This window comes from Perca flavescens, chromosome 19, assembly GCF_004354835.1.
Source record: "Perca flavescens isolate YP-PL-M2 chromosome 19, PFLA_1.0, whole genome shotgun sequence".
In the NCBI taxonomy this organism is placed as follows: domain Eukaryota; kingdom Metazoa; phylum Chordata; class Actinopteri; order Perciformes; family Percidae; genus Perca; species Perca flavescens.
In genome coordinates, this window is record NC_041349.1 from 2,786,252 (window position 1) to 2,802,131 (window position 15,880).

Here is a 15,880-nt window from a genome sequence, read left to right on the forward strand (position 1 = left end):
AGCTTTTGACCGTATTAATCACGGTAAACTGTTTATAAAATTACAAGAGCGAGGGTCCCCCCCATACCTAATACGTATCTTGCATTATTGGTACTCCCATCAAACAATGCGAGCTAGATGAAGCAAGATTACATCAGATCCTTTCCCAGTTACCAATGGGGTTGGACAAGGTGGAATATTGTCACCTTTTCTTTTTAATTTGTATATGGATGATCTTTCTAGGACATTAGACGTGTGTAAGACCGGTCGCCGTCTTCCTGGTTTCTGACAACAGCAAACGCCACACAATCAAATATGTTTCAGAAACAAATTTATTTTCTATCGTCCAGCTTTATTATAATATTAATAATATATATAATAATGACCTGTGTGTAGAACAACAGATCGACAGGTGGAGGAGACGAGTACTGTAGTACTGTAGTTTTTGTTGAAGACTACAGTTTGTGTCTGAACCAATAGGAAGGATGCAGGTTGGTGATGTCATAGGGCCCTCTGAGCTCCAGAGGCTGAGGACACACAGACATTATTATATTATTATATTATTATTTATGACTTCAGACTGATCATGCTGCAGATATCATCAGCAACCTTCTCCGCGGCGCTGGACAGGATCACACTCTGAAACACAAAGAGGGGAGTCAGGACACAGCCAATCAGGACGTCCTGTCACAGGGACAGGAAGTGGGTTGGGACAGAAGAGGGCGGGCCTTCCCTTTCCACGTCTCCATCAGACACACAGCGGTGGTGATGGTGTAGCGCCTCCTGGTGGAGTCTCTGATGGCTGCAGAGTAGTTCACCTCACACACCAGACCCTCTCTATGGCCTGGACACACACACACACACACACACACACACACAGACACACACAGACACACACAGACACACAAACACCAGACCCCTCTCTATGGCCTGAACACACACACACACACACACAGACACAGACACACACAGACACACACAGACACAGACACACAAACACCAGACCCCTCTCTATGGCCTGAACACACACACAGAGACTATTATTAATATTAACACACAAATTTTTCGACTTTTTTTTCGACATGCTATACCAGTAATTATTTTCAAAATTTTATAACTATACTATTATTAACTATACTATGACTTTTTTTCGACAAACTATGCTATGACTATTTAGGAGAGGACTGTGATTGGCCGGCTGTCAGAGGCCCAGGATGTGGTTGATGTGACCCTGAAGACAAATAAAAACATGTGTTTAATAAACTATGAAACACATGTTCTTACCATGAATACTTGAAATGATAAAGTAATAAAATATGAACCACCTTGGTGTTTAAACTATAGTTTGGAGACGAGGCGGCCTACAGAGAGGAGGTCCTGAACTTGGCAGCCTGGTGTTCAGAGAACAACCTGGCTCTGAACACCAAGAAACCAAAGGAGATCATTGTGGACTTGAGGAGGACCAGCAGAGACCTAGCCCCCCCTGTACATCAACGGCGAGTGTGTGGAGAGGGTCCACACCTTCTGGTTGATGGCGGCAGCACAGACGCAGTTTAAACGGGGACAAAAGTCCGCTCTCAAGCCGGACAGTTTCAGCTTTTTCCAGCAGCCTTCAGTCTGAACAGGAAGTGACAGAAACACTGTGGTCCGTTTCTGATTTAATAAAAGGTTATCAGACCCATATATATCAGCTCCTACACAGTCTCCAGTTGTTCTTATTATGACAGAGTAGCTGTCAGAATGATCTACATGTGATCTGTTGCTGATTTTAATTACCAACAGACTGTAGATGATCTGTAATCTGATCAGATTTAGTCTCTCTGACTTCTAAACATCACTATCAGCCTCACTACATGTGTTCTGTTCACAATAATAAGCCTTTAAATCAGACACATAGCAGATAAAATCCCTCCAAATCAAAATCAATAAAAAGTTTATGTAAAACATCATCATGTTGAGTCGATTCTGAGCCAATCAGCTGTTAGATCAGCTGAGAGGCCGGTGTTTCCCAGCATGCCCCTGGGTCCACCTGGGTCTTTCAGTCGGTGGAGAGCAACTGCGGCGTCTGGCCCTAAAAACTGCGGCCGCCTTGATCTCGTGAGATTAACGTTGTCCACGTGTGCATGACGTCAGAGAAAGTCGGGATCAAGTCGGACATAAATCTACCCAGCATGCATTGGGCGGTGATTGCCGGTGATCGATTTTGCGCAGATCTGGCTCATCTCCAACGAGCCTATTAACTGTTCAAGTCATTTTTTAAGCAGCAGCAGCAGACATGTTCTGATTAAAGCTTTCTAGTTATGAAGATTTGCTTCTTTTCTTCATCTTAAAGGACAATAAACTAAATATTTCAGTAATTTGACATCACCTTAGAAAACAGTGATGGGATTTTTAAAAATTAATAACAAATACTCCTTCGTTGCAGCATTAGTTAAATAGTGCTAGCAATTAAACCCTGAACTCAACATAGTGTATTACAGGAATAAAAGCTAATTTTGAGTGAAATTAATCCCTTCAAAGGGAGGGAGTGTAATATGTAGTCGTAGCCAGGATAACATCCATGGTGTTCAGAAGATCAAGTTACTGCTGGTCAGCCTTCAATGTGGAGAGAAGATCAGAATATAACAACACAGCTATCAGGGCATGAGGAGGAGGCAGGAGGAAACAGCTTGGCTCGGAAACATGTTCACTATGAGGCAGTGTGAATGAGCTGGTGGTGTCTTTTAAGGTTACTGGTGTGAGTAAAAGTTTTTCCACATGCATTTATGGCTTTTTAGGGTACTCCGTTGTGTGGGTGGCTACTTTGAAGAATCTAAAATATAAGACATGTTTTCAGTTATTTCACACTTTTTTGTTAAGTACATAATTCCATATGTGTTCATTCATAGTTTTGATGCCTTCAGTGAGAATCTACAATGTAAATAGTCATGAAAATAAAGAAACACATTGAATGAGAAGGTGTGTCCAAACTTTTGGCCTGTACTGTGTGTGTATATATGTGTGTGTATATATATATAGGGCTGTCAAAATTAACGCGTTAATTTTTGCGTTAATCTTTTAATATTTAACTCGTTAAAAAAAATTAATGAAATTAACGCAGCTGTGTTTGTTTATTTCATGTGGCGGCTGAGAAACATAATACGTCTACATAACAGCAGGCGGCGCTACTCTGTATTGTTGCCCAAGTAATGAAAACCGGCAGCTGATTGGACGAACGCGTCACATGGGTTTGTTTTCTCCGGATATTGAGAGCCAGACTGTCATGGCGACCGTTCAGAATACGATCTCATATTGTACTAAAATAGTTCACTGAAACATGTTTCTGAAAACATTTTAAGCGAGAAATAGGCCATGTAGTTGCTGAATCTGTCACCTATTTTTTTTTGCCAGCTTTCCTCCTGTTTTAGGAAGCAGCGACTGTTTTCCGTTATCTCTGTAAAACCGTGTCTGTGTTCTTCATATTTATGTAGAATTATAGTTTGCTCTTCTTATGTAAAATATGCGGCTCTGGTAGAGGTTTGCGATTGGTGGTGCGCAAACACCGCCTCTTTTATGTGAACGCGCGCGTCACTGGATTGGGAAACCCTGAGTTGATTGAACTAGTTGATAACCACCGTCATAGTACAGGTTATGCGGGACTGCAGTTATTAGGTTTGTTGAAGCCGGATTACTGAAAGAAATCCAGGACATGTTGATCTTGCTTCGTAGTCCAGGCCTCTGCTGTCTTAGTTTGTAATCCCCTGTGTGTTCTTGCTAATGACAACTAATTTCGTCTTCTCTGAGATGAGTTTCAACGCACATATTTCGACATTCTGAACTACTGCGGAAATTACTTTCACAATTGGTTTCAGATGAAAAGGAAATTACCATATTTGGTTCCGAGAGAGATAGAAAGAGAGAGAGAGAGAAAGAGAGAGAGGGAGAGAGAGAGAGATCCAACCAAGTCTGAAAGAAGACATGTTATTGAAGACAAATAGCCCACAATCTCAAAATTGACCAGTGAGGGAAAAAAATTTTTTTGCCTGCCGTGTCTTGCCTTAAAGAATGAAAAATACCCATTTTTTTTTACAGTAACCATGGAATTTCTAACTGAAAGTTAAACTGAAGCGAGTGCGCACATGATTTAGTTTTGAACATTGTCCTTTCAGTCGAATGGGGAGACATAAGTTATGAAGAGTACATTTCCTTCCATAATATGTCTGCAACATTTCCCTTCATTTTGTCATAAATTATTGTATGAGGAGTTAAAATTGTGAATGAGAGCAAGTCCAGGGTTTAAAGAAGGTTTTTCACTAACTTCCTCTCGGTTTGTCTGTTGCTATAGAAACGGGGAGGAGAGGGACCCAAACGTCACCACTGTCAACACTGTGACAAATCCTTTACAACATCTGGATATTTAAAGATTCATCAGAGAGTTCACACTGGACAGGATCTGCACAGCTGTGATCAATGTGGGGCAACTTTCACACAATAGAGTACTCTAAAAAGCCATCAACGCATTCACACTGGAGAGAAACCTTACAGCTGTGGTCAATGTGGGGAAGCTTTCACACGACAGGATACCCTAAAAAAACATCAACGCATTCACACTGGAGAGAAACCTTACAGCTGTGGTCAATGTGGGGAAGCTTTCACACGACAGGATACCCTAAAAAAACATCAACGCATTCACACTGGAGAGAAACCTTACAGCTGTAATCAATGCGGGGCAGCTTTTATACAGAAGACCAGCCTAAAAAGCCATCAATGCATTCACACTGGACAGAAGCCATACAGATGTGATCAATGTGGGGCAGCTTTCACACAACGGAGTCACCTAAAATCACATCAACACGTTCACACTGGAGATAAACCGTACAGCTGTGATCAGTGTGGGGCAGCTTTCACACAACAGGGTACCATGAACAGACATCAACGCATTCACACTGGAGAAAAACCTTACAGAACAATGTGGAAAAATGTTTTCTCACACCAGTAATCTTAAAGGAATGCCGACTTATTGGGAATTTAGCTTATTCACCGTAACCCCCAGAGTTAGACAAGTTGATACATTACCTTCTCATCTCAGTGCGTGCTGTAACGCTGTCTGACGGCTCCAGCAGCATCAGCCCATCACAGAACATGCAGCTGAATGGTTCCAGTAATCCTACTGCTCCGAATAAGTGACAATATAACACCAACATGTTCCTATTTACATGTTGTGATTTGTAGAGTGACAGCGTGTACAAAAAACAACGTAACATGAGACACAGCCGTCTTCGAACCGTAAACAAACCGGGAACTATATTCTCAGGTGGAAGAATGTAGTACTTGGGCAGAGTGATATGCTCGCAGCAAGCCTGTCTGAGAATATAGTTCCCAGTTTGTTTACTGTTAGAAGATGGCTGTGTCTCATGTTACGTTGTTTTATGTACACGCTGTGACTATACAAATCACAACATGTAAAAAGGAACATGTTGGAGTTATTTTGTCACTTTTGTCACAATTCGGAGCAGTAGGCTAGTTGGAACCAGTTACCTGCAGGATCTGTGCTTTGCTAAGCTAATGCTGGAGCTGTCAGACAGCCTTACAGCACGCACGGAGATGAGAAGGGTATGTATCGACTTGTCTTACTCTGGGGGTTACGGTGAATAAGCTAAATTCCCAATAAGTCGGCGTGTTCCTTTAAAAGACACCAGCGCCTTCACACTGGCTCATTGTGAACATGTTTCAGAGCCAAGCTGTTTCCTCCTGCCTCCTCCTCATGCCCTGATAGCTGTGTTGTTATATTCTGATCTTCTCTCCACATTAAAGGCTGACCAGGAGAAACTTTATCTTCTGAACAGCATGTATGTTATCCTGGCTACGCCCCCCTCCCTTTGAAGGGATTAATTCTGGTCAAAATTAGCTTTTATTCCTGTAATACAATATTTTGAGTTCAGCGTTCAACTGCTAGGGCTATGTAACTAATGCCACAACGAAGTGGTATTTGTTTTTCATGAAAAAAAAATCCCATTACTGTGTACTAATGTCAAATTGCTGAAATGTTTTTTTGACATTAATGTGCGTTCCCCCAGCCTGCCTATCGTCCCCAATTGGCTAGAAATGGTGATAGGTGTAAACCGAGCCCTGGGTATCCTGATCTGCCTTATGAGGTCATAAGGAGCAAGGTTACCTCCCCTTTCTCTGCTTTGCCCGCCCAGAGAATTTGGCCCACCCATGAGAGAGAGACATGGGGCGTTTCCCAATATGTGTTCTTCTATTGACTTGTGTTCTTGTGTCCCTGTGAAACGTCATCTCGTGTTACCAAAGTACTGTCCCAATACACAAGTTTGCATTTCGCCAAGAACAGTTAAAATTCCTGGATGTATTCTTGACACGCCCATTTACCGAGGATACATCGGTTGGTAACTTGTATGAACTTCGCAGCACCTGTATCCCAACATTCATTTTGGCATTCAATGATGGTTGGATTTCCAGTACATAGACAGCCCAAAAACGGGACAATTTTAACAATTTTCGCCATCTTATTCATCACTAAATTCACTTCTGAGAACATTTTAGGCGAGAAATGAAAGGTTTAGATTTCGAATATAGGCAGTCTTGCGAAAATCTTTGCCGAATTGACAATTTGCTCCAAAGTTTTCGGAGCTCCATAAATTGACGCTGCCGCCAGCTTACGCCTGCCGGGGCCACTAGCTCGGCGCTCGGACAGTCCCACTCGGAGACCCCGCTGTAGGACCCCGGAGGTCTTTTAGACCGGTCCCGTAAATAAGAGGCTTTTATTTCGCCGTTGACGGATCGTTTGTTTAAATATCACAACACATGTCCATCATAAGCTTAACGGGAACCTGTGTTAACTGTCTTTTTGGAGTTAAACTTAACAAGCACATACATACACACACACACACACACACACACACACACACACACACACACACACACACACAGCGCAGCACGCAGAGGAGAGATATACCATAGACTGTATATTATTAGTGGTAACATGCTGTGACATGTTATGTAGACTAAAGGGGAGACACCAACCTTTATAATTTGAATTTCTAATTTCCATCTCCCTGGGCATATACAGTGCACTACAATAATATAGAAATGATAATTCCACATAATACTAATAGGAACACATAGGACACACCAGTGCATATACCTATTTATTTTTTTAATTTAAAATGACTTAAACTTATACACTAATAACAGGGATCGCGTTCCACTCTTTTGAATAAGTAAGGGGTGTTTGAGCTAAACCATAAAGAAAAGCTCAATTAGTTTTATTTTTCAATATTATTGCAATAGTTGTAGCATTATGAGGTTTTCCTGTCCGGAGATTGTTTTAATACAAAGTGGTTATATTGTTGTGGTTTTTATTTCTAGCTGGTATTTTGGAGCCCTGCAGGTAGCCTCTGTGCTGGGGGTGTTGAGCAATAACAGGAAGAAGGCATCGTCTCAAACTGTTAACAGCGTTTTCTGAGCTTGTGAACTTGCGAGTTTATTCTTCCAAGAACAACCAGCAAGAACGTTCTCCCCAAGAACACAAGTCCGTACTTTGCATTCTTGGTATTGAGAAACGCCCATGGCTTTCAAACGAGCAAAGTCGCTGTTGGCGAAGGCCACACCCCCACTCTCCACCTTGCCCACCCTCCCCCTCTCCTCCTCAATAGGGGGAATTAGGGGACCACAGGAAGGGAAAATTGCCTTTTGAAAAGTATAAAGGCATTTCCTGCAGAAAATGCTTGTGATTGCTGAAAAGCTAAATTGCTTACGCTTAAATGTCCAATGGCTAGGAATTTCTCCCATCTAGCGTTGAGAGCATATATTGCAATCAACTCTCGCAACACACAGTTCAAAGTACGTATTCCAGCGTAAGTCACCCAACATTTTTTAGCCTGGGGGAAGGGGTCATCCAACTTTTGTAGCCTATTCATGAAAACAGCAACATTTCAAAGTGGCTTGTTTGGTGCATATTTGTCCATGTAGCTCTGTCTCGGCCCCCATCCCTAGCAGATGGGTTGACCCATATGGGGAGCACTGCCAGGGTAATTGCATTGTTTAAAAAATGAGTGTAATAATTACGTCTGGCATGACCAGATATTTTATAAATATTTTAAAATCCACAATACAACTAAATGGTGGTAGGTAATACATCTGATTTCATGTACTGCTTTAGTAAACAAATATTACCTGGCTGACGTTGGGAGCAGCAGGAAGCAAAAGAAGAAAATTACTGTTGCACTAGTCTGGACACCTTGCTGTGCCGACGTTGCAGTAAAGGTTTCCTAAATGCCATGTGTATACATTTGATGTCAGTTGAATTGCACGTTTTGTGTAGATTCAGACTTTTCTAAGTTTATTCCACTTTGTTTAAACGGCGACGTGGAGAGGCCTCTTTCAACGGTTTGGAGCTGGATACACCGTAACCCTTTTTGTGGATCTACTGATCGCTGTGGTCTACTTTTTGTGTTTGTGTGTGTGTGTGTGTCATTGGATTACTGCAAAATATGGATTTTGTTTTCTTAATGCGCCTTAATGTTTTATGGTCTGATTGCGCTTCATTTCTGCGTTTGGAGAGACATCTCAACAGACTGTAGGTCCAACGCTGCCGTGCACAGCCATGCCGCAATTGTATTTCATAAGGGTAAATTGTTAAATTGTTCCAATGTAATTCTAATCTGCTTTAAGAATAAACATATATTTTTTATTATGTTTGTTTTGTCCATATGTGCTCGTGCTGTGTTCCCCAAGTGGTAGGCCAGGTCTCAGCTGCTACAATGAGTTTTTCTTTTTTTTGCCGCCGCTGGCCGAATGTCAAACTCCGCCTATAGGAGTAACTTAGTATTTGAAGTAATGCACTAAGGCAGGAAGTGTGCATTTAGTTTCCATGCTTGTGTTTCCACAACAATGTTAGTGAGTAAATCTACTGAAATAGCCACCACACCATAATGTTAACACGTTTGGTCATGTGTATTTTCCCAGTCCTTTTGGAGGATCATAAAAACTTTATTGCTGGCAAAGGGAAGGTCGAGTCTGATTTGACTGAAGATCTCAAAACTCCTCCGGTGGGTCCTTAATTAAATAACGAACAGTCCCTAATGTTAAATAAAAATAAAGAAAAACGTGTTATTTTAAAAATTATAAATAGCAGAAAACATCATGTGCTTAAAGAGCTGAATAATTTTATATTTAAATGGGTTTTTTTTAGCAGAAAGTATGCAGAAGTTAGAGGCGTCCAAAGAAAGTAGAAGAATAAAAAAGAATGTGAACAATACTGTGAATGCTCCTGAATCAGCAGAACTAAAGCTGTCAGATAAATGTATTGGAGTAAATGTACTCAGTCCTACTCCACCACTAACTGATTAATGAACTGAATGTGTATCTGTTGTTTCCCCTCCTGACCTCCAGGTGGCGGCGTTCTATCATTTTAAACTTTAATCTGAAAAACCCTGACTGGGAGGAACCAAAACGAACCGAAAGTCTTGTTGTTTCACTGTGATCTGTGGCTGGCGGTGGAATAGTTGTGTTGTTTGTTAGCTGCCGAGCTTATTGGTGCGTTTTAGGAGACAGAGCTCCACGTAAACCCACACACACTCAGGTGAACACTAACTGCTTAATGCAGACCTGATTGATTCTTGATGTGTAGTTTGATAGCGTGTAGTGTCTTTCTTTGAGTCTCTTTCTGACCACATTTCTGTGGTGAAACAAAGGCGAGCTGTCAGAGACACAGGTACAAACCCCCCCCTGTTCACTTCCTCTCAACTAAACCGCGGCCATCTAAAGGAAGATACATCTTGAAAATCATCATCAAGTCATTTCCTAATGAATCTATAACAAATTCAAATCAACATTGTGTATCTTTGTGAAAAGGTAACTTTCACCTCAGGCATTATGACCACACACACACGTGTTGCATCGTATTCATGTTTTTTTACATTCAGGTGTGGGTTTAGTGACATTTTGTAGGTGAAGGTGTTATGGTTTCGTTATTTTGTTGTTATGGTTTCGGTAGTTTCTGGGGTCCGTTCCAGGTAGGAGGTTTAACAAACTCTGAGTCTAACCCTGATGTCTGAGTTGATTTACCCTGAGATGGAAACTCTGAGTTTTCGGTTCCAGAACAGCTGATTTGAGTTGGTTCAATCAACTCGGAGTATGTTCACTCAGGGTTACGCGCGTGCACAAAAGGCAGTATGAATGGAGCCATGATTCTACGATTCACCATGGTAACAACCACAAACAAACAGGTCGGCGGAAATACTCATGCGCACAAACAGCGAGTTTGAACATGCATTTCGTTAAAAAAAAGCAAGACAGTGGAATTGTAATTGTATTACACCTATAATTTCATTTAGGTGCAATCCTGCGGGCGAGTAAGCAGTTGTAAAGAAAACTGCTGTTTGCAATAAACGTAATGCGATACAAAGAATCTGCTGGGATGTTAAAGCATATGGCTGATGTTAGTGATATGAGGACGGATAAGGTATCTACATATCTAATGGACTGTGATAAAAAATACCTCTCAAATCAGTTATGTGGAAATGAAAATACATCTATAGTCGGGACTCAATATCATCTCCCGACGTAAACTCTCTGTGAATTAATACAGCTTTTTCATCAATGGGATCATCAACAAAAGGACATGACATGTTTGAGAAAAAAAGGTTTTATTATCTATAAACCAATACGTTTTTTTATTCATGCAGATAATACTGCAATAAAATGCGCCTGATACAGACTGAATGAATGAATGAGGAAATGAGTTTCTCCTCCCTCTCAGAGGGAAGAGACTGAGAGAAACTTGAGGTTTCTTGAAGAAAACCTGCTCCCGACCAGGTTAGGTTCACAGGCTCAGTTACCATAGTAACTGACTCTGAGGTTAAGTTACCTCTCTTTCTGGAACGGAAAACCCAGAGTTTCCCTCATCTCAGGGTTAACCAACTCAGAGTTTTCACTAAACCTGCTTTCTGGAACGGGCCTCTGGTCTTGTATTTTGTCATGTGTCTTGTCTTGTTGTGGTGTCTGTTTTTCGGTCTTGTTTTGTATTTTGCTCTGTTTCCTGTTTTATTTTGACAGTCTGTCTTCCTGTCTTTGGTTTTCCCGCCCCTGTGATTGCCTTATGTTTTTCACCTGTTTCCCAGCCCTTGTGTCACCTGCCTCTTGTTACCTCATTACCTTGTGTATTTAGTCTTTGTTTTCCCCTTGTCCTGTGTCATATAATTTTGTTTTTGTTTGTGTGGGGAGTTTACCTTGCTGTCACTGTGTTCCAGTTTTGAGATCCTGTTCTTTGTATTTTCGTCATTCTGGAGTTAGTTTGTTGCCTGCTGCATTTGGGACTCCTTTTGTTTATGTGTACCTTGGTTTTGTGAATATATCCTTCAGCTCAACCCACTCTCGCCTGCTCTCTGCTTTTGGGACCACCATTCCCTGAGTACCACGACAGAAGGCCCAGGAGGCCCCTGACATTTTTGGCCCCTAAGCCTTTGCCCAGTAGGACTGTTCAGCAGTCTGTTCACAGGGCTCTCAAGTTTTGAACAGAGTTCAGAGTGAGATTTTGGCGGCAGCGGCTTGGGTGGGGACGGGGGTCTGAAAAAAATGTTTATTTAATTCAGCAATTTCTTTGTGTGTGTGTGTGTGTGTGTGTGCATGCAATAATTAATACCATGCATTATGGCTGCACGATTATGGCCAAAATGATAATCACAATTATTTTGATCAATATTGAGATCACGATTAATTATCACGATTATTTGTTGATTTAACCAAAACTAATTTTATTGTCACATAGGCCAATTATAAATGCTTTTACATCCATATTGTGCTACATTCCTCCTTTATTGAAGGATACTGTGAAGGAGTATGCCATTTCAGCTGTTGTGCGTCTACCTGACGAAATAGCAACGCGGATTTCATTGGCTCATTACACTGGCACTTACATGTCTGCGTTGCAATCTGATGCTACGAAACTCACGTTAGGGGCAACATAAACATTGCTGCATGTCACGCTAGTAAACCCTAATAACACGTTACACAGCAGGTAGCGTTAGCCTACCGTTAGCTACAGTAAACACTAATAACACGTTACACAGCAGGTAGCGTTAGCCTACCGTTAGCTACAGTAAACACTAATAACACGTTACACAGCAGGTAGCGTTAGCCTACCGTTAGCTACAGTAAACACTAATAACACGTTACACAGCAGGTAACGTTAGCCTACCGTTAGCTACAGTAAACACTAATAACACGTTACACAGCAGGTAGCGTTAGCCTACCGTTAGCTACAGTAAACACTAATAACACGTTACACAGCAGGTAACGTTAGCCTACTGTTAGCCACAGTAGTAACTGGATTAAACACAGCTAAAAAGCTGACAGCCAAACGGTGTAGTGTGTCTGTATTTCCAACAACGGGACGTCCAACAGTCTGCTGCTAAAGCTACGAGCTAACAGACACAAACTGGCACTATAGTCACTGCTGTTGTCTGAAAAACAAAACATACGGGACATAATGTTGCGTTTACTGGTAAACTGGTAAACATTGTGACCGGCTTATGATGACCGACTGCTACCTGTTGTGTGATTTTCCTCCCGTTACTCCTCTGTCCTCTGTGACGTCTACATCTAGAAACTAAGCTGAGCGGTGCAGGGAACAACTCTGATTGGCTCACAGAGGCATGTGATCAGAGAGTGGTTTATGGAGCGCTAGAGTGGCTTTGCAAAAACTTTGATAATGAGCGTTCTATGACGCATTTTAAATATCGCTCGATCACGCAAATTTGATCGTGGGAAGCCAAAATCGTGATCGTGATTAAAATTCAAATAATTGTGCAGCTCTACTATGCATTGTCTGGATAAAATATAATGAAATAGCCTAGGCCAAAGGTTTTCACAATGGGGGCCGGGAGGTTGTGCAGTAAAAATAAAAGGAAAGAAAAAACTAAAAATATTCCAAATTTTTATGGGTACTGTTATAAAAGTATTATGGGTAGGCCTATTATAAAATGGGTATCTTTATAAAAATATAAAACTGTCAGAGTAGCCCTGCAGCTGATTCAACATGTAGCTTTAATAATAATAATAATAATAATAATAATAATAGGCGCAAAAGCTACCCAGTGTTTCCTCTATGTTGATTTCTGCTGCTACAGTATCAGAAATAGGGCAGACACACAACAGGGTTTCCGCTATGTACATATTGTATATAAAGTCATAATTACACGACTCTACAGAGCTGTGTGCTCTACTGAACTCAAGCCAACTGTCATCTCCTCTCTCTCCCCTCAACTGGAACAGTGACAGGACGTCATCACTTGTGAAGTCATGGCAACCAAATAAACAACAGGGCGAGTACACTTGTCACTTAATCTCAGGCAAAGTCACAAACAGCGACGAAAGCCGCAACTTAAAATCCGCACTCACTCAGCTGGGGTCCGTTCCAGGTAGGAGGTTTAACAAACTCTGAGTCTAACCCTGATGTATGAGTTGATTTACCCTGAGATGGAAACTCAGAGTTTTCGGTTCCAGAACAGCTGATTTGATCAATCAACTCGGAGTAGGTTCACTCAGGGTTACGCGCATGCACAAAAGGCAGTATGAATGGAGCCATGATTCTACGATTCACCATGGTAACAACCACAAACAAACAGGTCGGCAGAAATACTCATGCGCACAAACAGCGAGTTTGAACATGCATTTCGTTAAAAAAAAACAAGACAGTGGAATTGTAATTGTATTACACCTATAATTTCATTTAGGTGCAATCCTGCGGGCGAGTAAGCAGTTGTAAAGAAAACTGCTGTTTGCAATAAACGTAATGCGATACAAAGAATCTGCTGGGATGTCCACGATGGTTGATGTTAGTGATATGAGGACTATAGGATCTATTGTCGGGACTCAATAGGTACCGACGTAAACTCTCTGTGAATTAATACAGCTTTTTCATCAATGGGATCGTCGACAAAAGGACATGACATGTTTGAGAAAAAAACAGGGTTAAACAACTCAGAGTTTTCACTAAACCAGCTTTCTGGAACGGGCCTCTGGTGCATCGCAGCCTGGCAGGGCTTTCTGAACTCTATGGGGAACTAACTTGATTCCTCTACTTGTTCCACTGTTTACAAAATAGCGGCGCAACTTGGTGGGCGTTTTCCTGGTAATTTCTCTGCGTGAGAAACACAAGGTGTGGCGTGTGAGCAGGTGAACGGGTTGAAATGCGTGTGTCTCACGTCCAATGCGTGAGACTTGAGAGGTATGTGTTCATGTGTTTCAACATAAACATTCAGAACTAATACTAGTTAGACATCCCTCTGAATTGTCCTTATACTGTAACATTTCTGTAAACACAGGTTTAATATCTTCATTCATACAAAGAGTTTTACAGAGTTACTCACAGCTGTGATCTTCACTGAGGGGATGAAATTAGGTCAAGCCAAGAGCAAAGGTTCCCTTTCACAAGCTGCCACAAGAGGGCAGCCGTTGCCTAGCAGAACAACACTGTAAACAGCTATTTATATACAGTCAACAGTATGCACATTTGTGTTTCCTAGGATGGCGAAGGCAAATCCCGCACTTCTCTGTCTCTGATTGGCTAGTACTCAATGCCTTTATTGGTTGGATTGGTTAGATTTAGGCATGAGGAGTGAGATTGGTTAGGGTAAGAATACCACGGTAAGTAAATCAGAGGCAGAGCAAGGCGGGACATACCTTTGCCATTCTAGAAAAACCCTAATTTGCTTACAGACAGTCAATACACGTATCTTGTATACCATTGAACAATGCATGCTTCAATAATAAAATAAAATCTGGAAATCTATGAAGTCATTTCTTTATTAGTATTGCAACAATCCAAAGCAATGACCAATACTGTCTAGAATATTCTCCAGAATAATCTCAAAGGTACTCTATGCTCAAAAAAGATGCTGAAAGCATAATATTGCAAATTTAAGCCTATCAAACTGTTCTTGTTTTACCTTTGCCAATGTTCTCATTCCCCTGACAATTCATTATAAGATCTACTTTTCTGTCTTTTTTTGAATCCATAAATGGATATGTCGGAGAAGCAAGAACTTGATAAGTTCTAAAACAGCAAAAATACTAAAGTCCCAAAACATGGTCAAGTCTCAGAAAAAGCTAAACTTATGGTGCATTCAGGCGAGTCAGTCATTTCCAAGTTTATCAAATGGTTCCCAAAATTTCAACTGGGGCTATGTCTTCAATGGCAAAAAGTGCACCAAGTTAATAGTAAATATATCAATATGACTTGTACTTATCTGTAACACCTTGTAGATAACACGTCCAGGCTAATATCAAGAACAAACAGGTGGAGTTTATATTGTTTATAGATATCTCTGTGTTGTTGCCATGCGTCTTAATAATATTAATAATAATGTTTGGTGTCTGCGTGTTGTCGTTGTCATTGTAGTAGAACTGTGTGAGTTTGGTGTAAACAGTTTAAATCCAAACATATGTGTAGAAGTGAAGATAGTAAGGATGGGTGGGGGGGGGAGGGGTCTTCAGATGGAGGTAGAACTAACAGACTTGTTGCTGCCCTTCAGCTCTCACAGTTGGCTTTGACTTCATGTATTAACTTCTAGCTGTGTTCTCATCAACGTCACCATCTGCTAGAAGAATTGGGATGGATCCATGGAAGGATCTGATGCCTCGTATGTTATGAAGAGTTGCCGGTGAAAAACACATCTAAAGAATGTAAATGTGACCCTCAATGTGAGTAGTTTGTCTCTTTGTAGCTGCATGAGGCTCATTCTGCTTTAACCTCTGTTGCCTGATTTTGGTCTATTTCCCTTCCCCAAAGGGAGAAGCTTCTAACAGAAGAACGGGGAGGCCAGAATGCATGTATGAGACTTCATTAGAAACCTACATTCTTCTAGTTTATGAAAATGGGCTGGATTAGCATGTGATT

At 41.2% G+C, this 15,880-nt stretch overlaps 1 pseudogene; it reads left to right on the forward strand.

Annotated features, from left to right (window-relative positions):
* LOC114574063 (zinc finger protein 501-like) overlaps positions 1-15,880 on the forward strand; it is a 134,005-nt pseudogene that overhangs the window by 109,146 nt on the left and 8,979 nt on the right.